This window comes from Papilio machaon, chromosome 25, assembly GCF_912999745.1.
Source record: "Papilio machaon chromosome 25, ilPapMach1.1, whole genome shotgun sequence".
Classification (NCBI taxonomy): Eukaryota; Metazoa; Arthropoda; class Insecta; order Lepidoptera; family Papilionidae; genus Papilio; species Papilio machaon.
Genome location: NC_060010.1, coordinates 715,926 through 730,351, shown reverse-complemented (window position 1 = coordinate 730,351; position 14,426 = coordinate 715,926). Strand labels below are relative to the sequence as shown.

The 14,426-nt window shown below is 32.6% G+C and overlaps 1 protein-coding gene across 1 annotated transcript in view; it reads right to left on the bottom strand.

Annotated features, from left to right (window-relative positions):
- The window catches only part of LOC106716866 (protein madd-4), a 251,965-nt gene that overhangs the window by 231,248 nt on the left and 6,291 nt on the right, over nt 1–14,426 (bottom strand). The gene's annotated exons all lie outside the window — the stretch shown is intronic.

Genomic DNA, 14,426 nt, shown 5'->3' with positions numbered 1-14,426 from the left:
AAATCAGTTCGACCGATCTTGAGTTATAAATAGTGTAACTAACACGACTTTCTTTTATATATATAGATAGATATGAAAGAAAGAAAGATACATATTTATTACCACACAAGGGAAAACACAGCACAAATTTACGATAATAATTTAAAGAGAAATGCAGAAAAAGGAGTCAGCTTAGCGTATGTAGAGACGGCCTAAACAGATTTCTTGCATCCACCTGAATACTAACATAACAGGGAAGAGATAACACAGCCTAGTAGATATTTAATATGGGCAATAGAATACTACATTAGTAACTCCATTAATCTCTTTGGAATGCGTGTCATTATGACCTCTTGTAGCTTTGACCAATATTGAAGCGTGAGATTTCATTTGATTCTTGTATGTATAAATACTAGCAATTGCCTGTGACTTCATTCGTGCGGAATTAAGAAAAATATAGTAATAAATATAGCCAATGCCATTCAGTAATAGTGTAGCTTCCAAACAGTGACAGAATTTTTCAAATCGGTTGAGTAGTTTAGGCGCCTATTTAATGCAATCAAATCTTTCCTATTTATATCAGATACTAGTTGTCGCCCGCGACTCTGTCCGCGCGCAGTTAAAAAAAAACTAAATGGGGGGGTATGAAAAATAGATGTTGGCTGATTCTCAGACCTACTGAATATGCTCACAAAATTTCATAAGAATCGGGCAAGCCATTTCGGAGGAGTTTAACTGCAAACACCGCGACACGGGAATTTTATATATTAGATTTTAAGCATCACCTATTAAATTTTTTGAGATATATTCAGAATATTGAATTATATTAGGTGGAAATTAACAATCGAACATCGAGAGCGTTGATGTAAGTTTCAACGATTGCGTATTTGCGAACCCGGCGCTGGTGTACGAAAACGTTTAGATTACGTATTCGAATACGATTCGTCGGTAATTTATTAGAGCGAATTAAATAGAAGTCGCAACCATTTGCTACAGACTTGTGCGTGAGGGGAATACGAAGGAACTTGTCTTAAGGAATTTATCGACCTTATCAATTAGCGATTCACTACTAATAAGAGAATCTAAAGAGATGTACAACGATAAAAATATTACTATTGTAACATCTCTATACTCTTCGTAGTTTTATTAAGTGTAAATTTATAGTTTTTAAATCTAATATACTAGGAGATATTGATTCTAATCCAATCCCCCTATAGGACCCCCGACGGTTCTGAATCTAGTCGTGACGTGAGTCGTACACGTGAGTTAAGCCGTGATATTTAATTAGTGTAAAATAATATCTCACGAAAGCTTTAATAAGTTAGAAGATATAAATTTGTTAAAACAACAAAGGAGTGATGAGACAAGTGGCAGTTATTTAGAAATATGGGTTAGGTTTAAATTTAGTATAAATATTCAATAATAAACCACATACGCATATTAAAACTTTTAACTATCTATCCTACCGGAACAATTAAACGTCGTAGTTAGTATCAGAATATAGGACAATATGATTTCCGTCCAATGTTGGTAAAAGGCGGAAGTATGTTGCGACGCTGCTAGGACATTATTTTAAAGTAGCTTTCATGCTTTCTGCGCGAACATGTTGATACAAAGTGCAGTAACTATGGACCGAAACAGAGATAACTATGTATTTAAAGTTGATATCTGAGAAGAAATTCATAGATATGTGTGAAGTCAACCCACATTGGGTTAGTTGACTATGGCCTATTTACCCCTTAGAGTATATTCCGAGTCCCTCGGTGGGAACGTGAGTTCTTTTTCATACGTGAAAATCTTAGTATCATTAGGTGTTATAAACATATCTCGTACGAACGACGTTTGCTAAACGCTATTTCTTAATCAGTGACTAAAAGTTATTATAAAACTTGTAAAAAAAGTTAGTGATCATTTAAAAAAAAACTTGAGAGGTGTCAAGGGACACCCGGATGGAACGAAGTTCCTTTCGATTAATTAGTGAAGGAACCAATGTATATTCTATGAATAAAAAACTTAAGTCTTCACAAGAAGTACATTTTATTTCTATGAATTTTCGTTATATATTGTCACGTCGTTGCCATGGTGAAGTAGCGCTCATTCGTCGTTAACATACTTACTATAGCAAAAAGTGTCGTGACAACTTTTCGTAAGAATTTTTTCCGTCTAGCCCCCTTTCACAACGCGCGATAAGGAACTTCGTTCCAATATAACAATGAAATAATTAATGACATGCTCTGAGACGTTTGAAGGATATTTAAGTAGACTTTAAGTGAAAATTTCTTATAAAACTTAATAATAATAAAGCCCTTAGTGACCATTCGACGACTGAGTGTAGCAGTAAAAGGTCATTTCATGAATTTAATCAAAATGGCGTCCTAGCTTTACAGAGCTATTCATCAGTTATTTATAACGGCCATCGCCGAAATACGAATGTCCGACCTGTGTCTACAAATTGAAGATTTTACAACTTGACAATCGAAATTCCGAATAAAATGGAATCACTTTAATTTCGTTCTGCAATTTAATTATTTTCGTGCCTACATTTTGTTACCCCCTGTAACCTCTTTACAAAGTTCATCTTTAAACTTTGACTATAGAGAAATGGATTAGGCAAAGAGCGTTAGACTAAATACATTCTACTATTTTTTGAGGGTGTGAGTTAAATCAATCACACATGTGCAAATCACGCTTAAAGTAAACTAAAATTGAAACTAACTTATATATGAATGGCTAAAACACTCACGTACATATCCGGTGTCGGCACCGACTAGTTTCGAGCCCATCGGGGGCCCTTCATCAGAGTGAGTGGGACTGGTATTAATTCGCGGACGCAGCCCGTCGCTCACACTGAACTAACTAGAAACTAGTCGGTGCCGACACCGGACATATATACGAGTACGTGAGTGTTTTAGCCATTCCTATATAAGTTAATCATAATGTTTCACTCACTGATACACATATTGTTCTTTTTTAATAGGTAAAAGGAAATGCTTAACAGGTTCTGTCTCTTAAAAATCAAAGGATCAAATTTTAGCGACGTAAACAAACGAAGTGTAATTGGTGTATAGATTGGGTCGTTAGATTCGTAATGAACGTTAAAGAATAAATTATATAATGTTAACCGAGTTTTCCATTTTCAAACGATATTGAAAATTAAAAACAATGTTGAGTGAATCAATAATACTTTGTACAATGTTTGTTATGTTTCGAATCCTATTTGTAATAATGAGTTTCCATTGCTTTACACAACATATTGTCATTCCTTTCATTTTATTTGGAAAAAAAGAGATAACTATATGTGTGTTATTGCTTGGAAATGACAGTATTAAAATTATTATTATTATGAATCCTCAACACTACTACCAACTGTAACCGTCAGCGCCATAATAGTGAAAATAAAGCTATTACTGTTAAATATTTCATACTATGATACGAGTATAGACCAACAAGGATATCTGCACCGGTAGGGCCTGTAAAAAGATGTCTCAAAATCCTCTTTATACTGTAGCTGTCATGTGATTTTGGAACGAAGTTCCTTATCGCGCGTTGTGAAAGGGGGCTAGACGGAAAAAATTCTTACGAAAAGTTGTCACGACACTTTTTGCTATAGTAAGCTATTGTAAGCTGTGCGGCGTCGCATGTTCTCTCTGTCTGTCTCTCTCCCTCTTATAAAAAGCAAGCCAGATATTTTCATTTCTATTTCGCATTGAACAGTGTGGTGTCGCGACTTAAAAAAAAAATAAAAAAAAATATTACAATTCTTTCACTAATTAATCGAAAGGAACTTCGTTCCATCCGGTTGTCTCTTGACACCTCTCAAGTTTTTTTTTGTCATTCTGTTTGACTTAGCAGGTGTTATATGTATATTTTAAAACCAACTACGATAGCAGCGCCTATCTCGCTGGTTAAGATATCCTTGTATGACTATAGAAAATTCTTTGCCTCACACATAGCAACAGTCACCCTCTAATCCTTTAACGTAAGATAAAAAGAAATAGCTTCCAGTAACCCGGTGCCTCGCTCCTCCAGACAGACAGTCGGATTAAAGTACGTAAGATTAAAAACTTATCCCTGTCTCCAGCAACAACACAAGAAAAAATTTAAAGCAACCGTTATTTAAGTAAAGAATAGTTAATTATTTGAAAGTCATTTTGTTACAAGAGCTATTAAAAAATACAGTCATGGAAAACTGCATCAAAGAAAAAATTATGACAGAACAGAGGGACGCTAGTGGCTTAGCATTGGTTATGTCCAACGGGATAACTTTGTCGTTACATAAAATATGACTATATAATATATGTGAAAGTATGCTATACGATAGAGACTCGAAATCAATGCCTATCTCACCCGAACAGTTAGTTGCAATGTTGCAAAAAAAAACATTAAATGTAACCAATATTTTAAGAAACAACTAATTTATTTGAAAGGCCATTTAATAACAATTTGAAGATAAAATCACTATTAGGGCTAGTTCGGTTCTCATTACATATTAATAGCGGTCGAATTACCTCCGAACTGTAACATTCGTAACACAAACGTGTCCCTTGACCCTTAAGAAACTATAGCACCCATACCATTGAAAGTCGAATCTAACTTTACGTGAAATTTATTTTGTTAAATTTAAATTTTCAAAACATTTCTATTAAAATTATTAGTATTTATAGTATTAAAGAAAAACCAACTGAATATTTTTAAAGTAATTTATAACTTTCGTTTTTCTTAGAGAAATTTAATGCTTAAAAAAATTAGTTTTATTAAAATTCCACCAAAAATGTGTACTCGTGTTAGAAATTAAATCTAATCAAGACGCATCAATTATTGTTATCCACTAAAAATGTTTTCCAAACTATCGCATCTTAATTCTACATCGTCTATCACAATACTATAGATACTAAGTTTTATTCGAGTTTGTTTCGAGTGAGAAAACTTTCTAGAATAAATGATAGGGTCCAAAAGTTTTACGACCACAATAATACCGAAATAGGGCTTAAGGCTCAAATATTATATTAATTGGGCGGCGATAAAAACTTTTTTACAACATAACCTCCTAACTCGTTAACCTCGTAACGACCAGTTTCGAACAATAAATTCTTCTTACGTTTGGATTTACGATAACGAAATAACGTTCTGTCTTTTGAACGGAATTTAGACATTTGCGTGCTTAGTTCTAATGTATTTCTGATTCTCTTTTCATAAAATATGGAATGACTAATTTATAAATACAAATTTAAAAAAAAACTTTTTCATTCCATATTAGTGATTTTGAAGGCGATTGCAAACTAAACGCTTGCCACCTATTGCTTAAGTTCGTGTATGTTGGCCCTTTAAATTTTCAAGTAATTAACATAATTAAATGGACTTGAGGTTTAGTAGAAAATTTCAAACAAGATAAGGAGAGAACACAAAGAAGATGATATCAAATTAAAACTGAGAAATGAAAGTTAAGAAAGATCAGGAGTGGCGGAACTGTGAGTACCGTGGAGTCGACATTAGCCGGGTTCATCTGATTAAGCTCGGGATCATAATGAAGAGGGGTTTTATCATAACCCGGCCACTACACTCAATAGTGATGTTCTTATGTTTATCGATAAATTATCTTTTATTTTATAAAATATGTTTTTTTTTTATTTAAATATAACTTGGTATATTTTATTAAATTATTTATTACTGCATCAGGTTTTTTTCAAGTGATATAAAGCTACTAGCTGTCGGCGGCGACTCCTTCCGCGCGCAGTTAAAAAAAAAATGAAAAATAGATGTTGGCCGATTCTCAGACCTACTGAATATGCTCACAAAATTTCATGAGAATCGGTCAAGCCGTTTCGGAGGAGTACGGTGACGAAAACTGTGACACGAGAATTTTATATATTAGATAAATAGGGTTCGGCTACACGGGAAGTGGAAGAAAGTACGAGTTTATTTTGTGAAAGGATAGATGCGTACAGGATACAAAAAGGGATTCAAATTATATATGACAACTAATAGAGTTATCTGGAAGAATAGTACAATCTGAGCTCTTCATTGAGTTAAAAAGAGGGAGATAATGAGTGTGAGATTAAGGTGAAGATTACACATTAATTTTACTTATCGATAAATAAATATCGATAGTTATTTGAAACATTAAAAACTATTCATATTGTGGCATCTTCAAAAATGTGTTAAACTCCACTAATGCTATTTTACATTTTATTTAATGTTAATTTTATCTGTTTCTACAACATTTGCATAAATTAAAGATTATTTCTTATCTATAAAGGCCAAAAACTGTTAACCAACGATAAACAGATTATATAATACACAAGAGACTATGTAGGAAAGAATAAATTTGTATTTATTTATATTGTTGTATCTTTTCTTTTAAACATATACAAGTTTTTTGACAGTGGAAACTAATAGTTAGTATGAAACAAATCGTATATTAATGTACACAAGAAAAATATATCCTTTCTAAGTCACTCGGATAAAAATTGTCGATAGTTTGAAAAGTATTGGTACATCACTAGTTCTTCCTTCTATTAAAGTCCTGTCCATTTTCTAACTTAATTCTATATTTAAATTATTCATTGAGGAAGTACCGGAGGCAGATCACCGATTTTGCATAAGTCTGGCGAACGTATAAACGGCAAGAATATTACTGTTATTGTACTAGTTTAAAATAATTTAAAACAACGGTAATTAAAATTACGCTTTGAATTGAACTCTTGATTTCTCATAAAGGCAATGTGCTTGGAAAATTAAATTTAAGCAGATATTCAACATATGTTTAAATAGACAGGACAACACGAACTAAACTTTAATCCAATGGGTCTACTAACTTTGTATGGAGTTACGTATCCTGTTTCGACTAGTGCTATTGAAACTGCAACAACAATCTGTCTATCTGTCATATACAAAGATACTATATTACTAATATTATGTTTTTAAAGCAGTTCCTATTCTATAATTAACTAGCTCTTACTCGCGACTCCGTCCGCGCGGAATAAAAAATAGAAAACGGGATAAAAATTATACTATGTCCGTTTCCTGGTTCTAAGCTACCTGCCCACCAATTTTCAGTCAAATCGATTCAGCCGTTCTTGAGTTATAAATAGTGTAACTAACACGACTTTCTTTTATATATATAGATAATTGTTTTTTAAACAGTTTCTATTCTATAATTAATGATAAATTAAGCTGATATTAATATTTAATTTACTTGATCTTAAGCATTTTTTTTCTTTTCTCTTAATATAAAATAAAATGTTATTACCTTAATGCGCCTTAAACAGATTACCTCCGTCCCTTAATTCAATTCAACCCTTAAATGTATCCTGAAAGAGCCGGGGTCAGTTCTAAACCTTACAGAAATTACATTACCTAAGGCCCCCGGTTTAAATTTAATTTACAAACACTATATGAATATGAAAACATTTTGATGTGTCCAACATGTACTCAACTGTACGGATTTACAAGCTTAAAATACAGGATGTTTATTTTCTACAAAGATGTAAGTTAAATAACATACGTCTAATGTGGCTTAAGTGTTAGCCGTATATTAATTAGTTGCAATGTCTCACGAAAGTTACAACAATTTGAGAATATGTTATTATTTTATTCTTTTATAAGAAAAGGGGGGAAAACGCGCTGCGGGTATATCGAGGTTAATCATCGACGCCCATGGACATCCACTAACACCAGTGGAACTGCTGAAGCCGACCTTTGAGAAGGCACTGGTTTGGAAATACCGCCGAGAACAGATCGTTCCGCAACACGGCTGTGCAAGACAGAAAATCGCACCGTAGTGGAGTGCCAGCCATCCAGGTGGTGTGGATGATACTTGGTGGTCTTTCGTGTCATCCGATGATGAAAATCGTTCTTCGGAATACTCCCCGTGGTTTGTACTGTAAATCTCTTTGGTTCGTAACAAAATTTTAATAAGAAGACGCCATTACGAATTCGAAATGTATAGTCTAAGTAAATATCTCTCGAATACACTGTTTTCATTTGAAGCCCGAGATATCTCGATAAATGATAGTAAAGAGAAAATTATCTTATTCTGGGCTAACGTTTTACTGTAGAAATGATGTATTTCAAAGATAATTATTTAAGTTAGCTTTAATATTAAACTACATATATATACTTTTTATTATACTACATTATATTTCACATATATTAATTACTAGCGACCCGCCCCGGCTTCGCACGGGTGCAATGCAAAATATACCTACTACAGAATGTCCTTATACACAACGTTCACAGCGTTCACATTAGAAACCTTTAAATTTATCAGTGTTTCTCTACTATATTATGCATTTATTATACATACAAACCTTCCTTAAGAATCACTCTATCTATTAAAAAAAACCGCGTCAAAATCCGTTGCGTAGTTTTAAAGATCTAAGCATACATACGGACATACAGCGAAAGCGACTTTGTTTTATACTATGTATTGATTCTACACGAGTTAACGGATTTTCAAAACGCATACATTTCTTTTGATCATTTGATCAGAATTCTTCACCAGTCTGACGTGAATCTTGTTGTGCAAAATAACCTCCTTCTTTTTGAAGTCGGCTACTAAAAAAACATATTAATCTATGTTTTTTTTCAAGAGGTATGACACGTACGTGTACAGATAGACATTTTAAGACTATTTGTATATAAAAACGATTATGAAAAAAAAAATATCTAAAATTTCAAATTAGACATAACAGACATCTACTTCAAAGCTATCTACACCATAACGTAGCCCTCTACGAAATGCTACGCGTCCATTTAACTTTAGCAAATTCGCCGAATTAGAGGCTTTAATATTTAATATCTTTAGAATAATCCTTTCGTTTGATATTGTAACTTTACCCCTGAGGTCCAACAGTCTGTAACTTCGTCGAGTAGATTATTGGAGAGATTAACTTGATTATTCCTAGCACCAAGTCAAGTAATGTCACTTAGTCGTGCGGTCCACGGCCTATGTGCTTATAAGTCGTAAGTTGGAACTTGAAACATTATTATGCACAACAAAATTAATACTTTAGATATAGTTTCAACTACATGAAGCGAATTTTCAGCGACGTTTACTGATTTCTTTTTTTTTTGTCAATTAATAAAATTTTGTTGCCTAATTGCGCAAAAACTTAATGCAAACAGTTCACAATTTTCTGACAGTTTGTAATATTCCTAGTCTGGTTATAAATTTACTTTAAATTCGGTGTTTGATTTTATTATTGATGACTATATGTATTTATACTTTTTTTTGGTAATATTTTTACCTTTTTATGTTTACTGTTTGAACCATATTAATCTTTTTATTGTAAAAAAAGACATTGTTGTACAATCTTATATATATAAAAGAAAGTTGTGTTAGTTACACTATTTATAACTCAAGAACGGCTGAATCGATTTGACTGAAAATTGGTGAGCAGGTAGCTTAGGACCAGGAAACGGACATAGGATAATTTTTACCCCGTTTTCTTTTTTTTTTTATTCCGCGCGGACGGAGTCGCGGGTAAAAGCTAGTTTAATATATAAGTAATTTTGTTTTACATATGTATTAGAATTATGTTACAAAGTTTTTTTTAATAAATAAAACACTACGTACAAAAAGTAAATAAAAGTATGTTTAAAAAATTATACATTAATAAAGCATTAAATATTTTATAAGGCATTAAATTTTTAGATATGAATATACTTTCAAAAGATTCACTGAGTCATTCCGTAGAGAGTACTGAGTACTATTTCATAAAAATTCCGCTTCTAGCTGAAAATTAAGGAAAAAAAATACCATCTCTACCAAATGGATATTCTCGCTGTGAATTTTAAATTGATGCTTTACTAATTTATACGACCATGAATTTTGATTAATGAAAATGGTCACTTTTTTTGAAGGAAATATTAAATTATTAAAAAGAATTAATACAAATAATAAAATTAGTGTATTTTTATGTAATGTTCATAAAAAATCGTATATCCCAAACATCATATGTTTACGATGGTTAAAACGAAAAAAAAAATCTTTTTATCTATCTGCAAGTCTTCGTTTGTTCAGGGTAACTCAACAGTGGCGTGAGGCGTGAAGTGGAAGTAATTCCGCATTTCGTCTGATGAGTGTGGTACCGGAGGCCTAATTTTAAGTCCTCTTTCCCTTCCCACCCTTTTCTTATAAGGAAAGGATGGGAAGGGGCTGTGGATTTGATGGAGGAGGAGATGCATAGGAAGGTTAAATATTCTCTTTTTGTGCGTCTCCTCCTTCGGCGATTGAGGGTAGGCAACGCATCTGCAATTGCGAATGTCTATGGGCAGCGGTCGCTTCGCTATTTCGGCGAATTCATGTGGCCGCTTGCTCGTTTGCCACGTATAATAAAAAAAACTTTCGAAATGGCTTGGCTGATGCATGGGAGCATAATACTTTTTTTCTGCGATGACGATAACGCGAACAACAGTTTATCAATTAATAGTTTTTGTCCATACAAAACATGTTCGAAGCTTTACTTGTGTATTCTATTTTCAATATTTTCTATTATATTAAATTGGTAAATGATGAAACTTTTGAATACAGATATCTATATGTATAAAAGAAAGTCATGTTAGTTACACTATTTATAACTCAAGATCGGTCAAACTGATTTAGCTGAAAATTGATGGGGAGGTAGCTTAGAACTAGGAGACGGACATAGGAACTTTTTTATCTTGTGTGTATTTTTTTTATTCCGCGCGGACGGAGTCGCGGGTAAAAGCTAGTTTTATACTAAAAAAACTACTAAAAGTATTCTTTGCTTTGTTGACTCAATTTTTTTTCAACTTTTTATTTCTTAGATTATTTGAGAATCTTTATACAAATGATTTGCAATCTTCATAAAAGGGCTACGCGTTGGACCTCCACTAGAGGGATGTTATGAATAAATTTGGCAACATGAATGAGGGATCTTTGGCCGATTGTTCACTCTCATCTCAGATTTTATCCTTATCTTGAGAAAGTATGATTAATTATAGTAATAATTCAAGAGATTTTTCCTTAACCAAAACACATGTTTATGTAATAAGAGGTAATAGTACTGACCTATATAAATGGACTGGCTATAAGACGTTGTATTTTGTGCCTAATTGATTTTCGCCATTTTATTGCAATTATTTTTAATATTAAAATGTTATAATTAAAAAGAAATTTGGCCATATACTTGGTTTGTCCTCGGGTGCGGAGTACACTCAACTATTAATTATTTACTTAATCTTATACATAAAATTCTCGAATCACAACGTTACCATACTCCTCGGAAACGGCTTGATCGATTTTTATGAAATTTTATTTGCATATTCAGTAGGTCTGAGAATTGGCCTCTATCTACTTTTCATACCCTTATTAAGTTTTTTTTTAATTGCGCGCAGACGGAGTCGCGGGCGACAGCTAGTATTTATATGTATCTTGGCTAAGTTTATAGCAGTGGTGTGGATTCGAAGTAATAATATGGATAACATTAACTGTCATATCGACTATTAATTCATCGTCAAAAGGTAGTATATTTTTTCGTATCATGTTTTATAATATAAATTAGAAATACATTCGCCAACAAAAACACTGTGACACTATCACAATAAGCTCCAATATTTTTATATCTTCAACAAATTCGTGTACAGTTCTGTTCACAAGTGTAACTTGAGTACTCAATTATAAGGCAGTGTATTTTGTCAACGTCAATTATAAAGACAAGTGGTTTATAAAGGTGCAATACACTAGAGTGATTTTAGTTTATTCATGTTTTATAGAACATGTTTTTTTTTTAATAAAAAAGTTGCGATGTTTATTTTTTGTTTTTCTTTAAATTGAAAAAGTTAAATACTGTTGAATAATGCCATTTTTGATTTTATAACAGTTAAATCTTGAACAGTTATCCGAGTTTATATTTGATTAAAAAACCTTCTTTTTTTAATTTTTATTTATATGGACAGTTGTAATGAACAATTAGAAATAATTATTAAACCAATAGCTTGTTTGTTATTACAAGACTGTGACAACACCTTTACTCAAAGACACGTGTCTTGTATACCAACAGAATAGAATACTATAAAATAAAATAAACCGAGCTTGCGTTTATCAACATTAGTAACACTCGAGACTATTGCAAGAAGATTTTGACGGGTATTGACGAGAAGATAGCTGATGAATGCAGGCATATTATAAGGTAACTTTTTTTCTGTGAATACAAAGTAGCGGGCAACTGATAGTATATAAATACAATGAAATTATACACCCTCCTGTGAGGGTACTTAGAAATACGTGCTTAGATAAGTTGTTAGTTCAGGTGCCACGGAAACTACTAATGTTGGATTGTGGCTCCCGAGTTAATAACGCGTTCTGAATTAATACCGCTCGGAGAATTAGTTTTGATTGTGTAGGCTTTGTTCTCTAATCGTGAGATATAAAGATATTTTCTTTAATAGGTTAAATAATACGTAAAAGAACCTAATCTATAGTGCAATGTTAATAACTCTAAAATGAATTGACAAAAATACATTGAAAGTTTAGTGTTATGCGATTTTTTTTATAATAGAAGGAGGCAAACGAGTTGTGGGAACACCAAAGTGATCATCGACGCCCACGGACAACCGCAACACTAGAAGAATTGCAGATGCGTTACCGACATTTAAGAAATATACGCTTGCTTCTTAAAGGACCCTAAGTCGTACTGGTTTGGAAATACCGCCGAGGATAGACAAATGAAATTATTAGAATTGGAAAAACCTTTCTTCATTTATAAGATAAAAGATACTTAATCTAAAGTAATTATTTCAAGAATGACAAGTATCGGTCAAGTAAAACATCGTGATGCAAGCTGCACATATTTGAAAAGAAATTCAAAGAAATGTGTGAAGTCAACTAACCCGTACTTGGCTAGCGTGGTTGACTATGGCCTAGTCACCCTAACTTAGTGAAGCTCCGAGCTCCTCAGTGGGGACATATAGTGAGCTGATGATGATAAAAATAGAAATATATTTAGGAATGTATTTTAATACTTCAAATAAATACAAATTCCTTAACTAAAATTAACTCCATTGTATGTATTAAAATTACTTTGTCATATAACAAGCCTTATTAAATTATACGCAATACGCAATACCCACAGACATTTTCAGTATTCAAAAAATGTCAGGCGTTCCAGATATTTCGGATTTAATTAAATGAAATTAAAATTTCCCGAAATAAAATATTTAATAATGGTAATCCGGGGGATTTTCGAGTTATGAAAAGCTTCCGAGAATGAACGGTAGGGGATGGGGACCTCAGAATACTTCGGTACAATTCAAATGCTTACGATTCTTTGAGATTTGTGTTGCTTTTAAATGTGTTTTCACTTAACATACTTCCACAGTCACTACACTTGTATAATAAGAAATAATAACAAGTTTTATGCGAATGTTTCGTCTTATGTAGACTCTCGAAAAATCATTCGACTACAACGATTAATTTTTGTAGGTCAAGGTCTACTTTAGGTCACTGCGCCACTCTAATTAGTTAGTCAATATATTGTTTATTCATTTTAAAAGTAATAATATACTTAATACCTCATTTCTAGTTTCTAAGCTTAGAAAAATAAGCCTTAATTTAGGTAATTCGTAACAAACATAGCAATACTGCTAACGCCATCTAGTGCCAGTATTTTGCACTATAGTATAGGCACAAACAACTAATTATGAATCCACAAGGTCAGGTACAAATATGCGAGCCAAATGTATATAAAGTAATGTCTTTATCTTGCCAAGATTTCGTTCGTTAAATATTTACATTTCGCATTGCGAAATACTTCATTCGAAATTCATGACCTTATCAGAGGCAACGTGTTTCGAATTAAACTATAATTACAACCCTTCATAATGTAATAATGAGACAGATGTTCATTCATTTTCAATTTGTCAAGCAACTCCTATTTGTTTCTACTGAAACATTGTGATAGCTTTAGAATTCTCCGTCGGTCCAATAGCCCTGGGATTCACAACGACGACGACGGTTGAAATAAAGTTGACGGTTCACAAGTTCAAGAAGAAATTTACCAGGAGGGAGTTCCAAAACTAGTATCTTGAAAGGGAAAGAAAAGAACAAACGTTTTCCATTTTAATGTTCGACTGAATTTCAGTTCATTTCAGTGTATTCAGTGAAGTCGTGTTACAGTCGTCTTTATATAACAGTTGCGTGATTTCAGTTGAATATATAACTTAATGTTGCATGCACTGAATTCATTTTTGTTAGAATGGCAACATTGATTTATTAAAAGCTCTATTGTAAGTCGATTATTTAATAATTACAATTGCATTAAGTATGTAAGTAGTTATTTAATGCGAAAAATCAGAAAATAAATTGTCATCTCTGTTTTGTAAAAGAATAAAAAGTTGGCAATCTTACTAATATTTTAATTATAAATGCCAATGTTTAGATATACGGATGGATGGATGGATTTTTCTTAATAGTTACATATCTT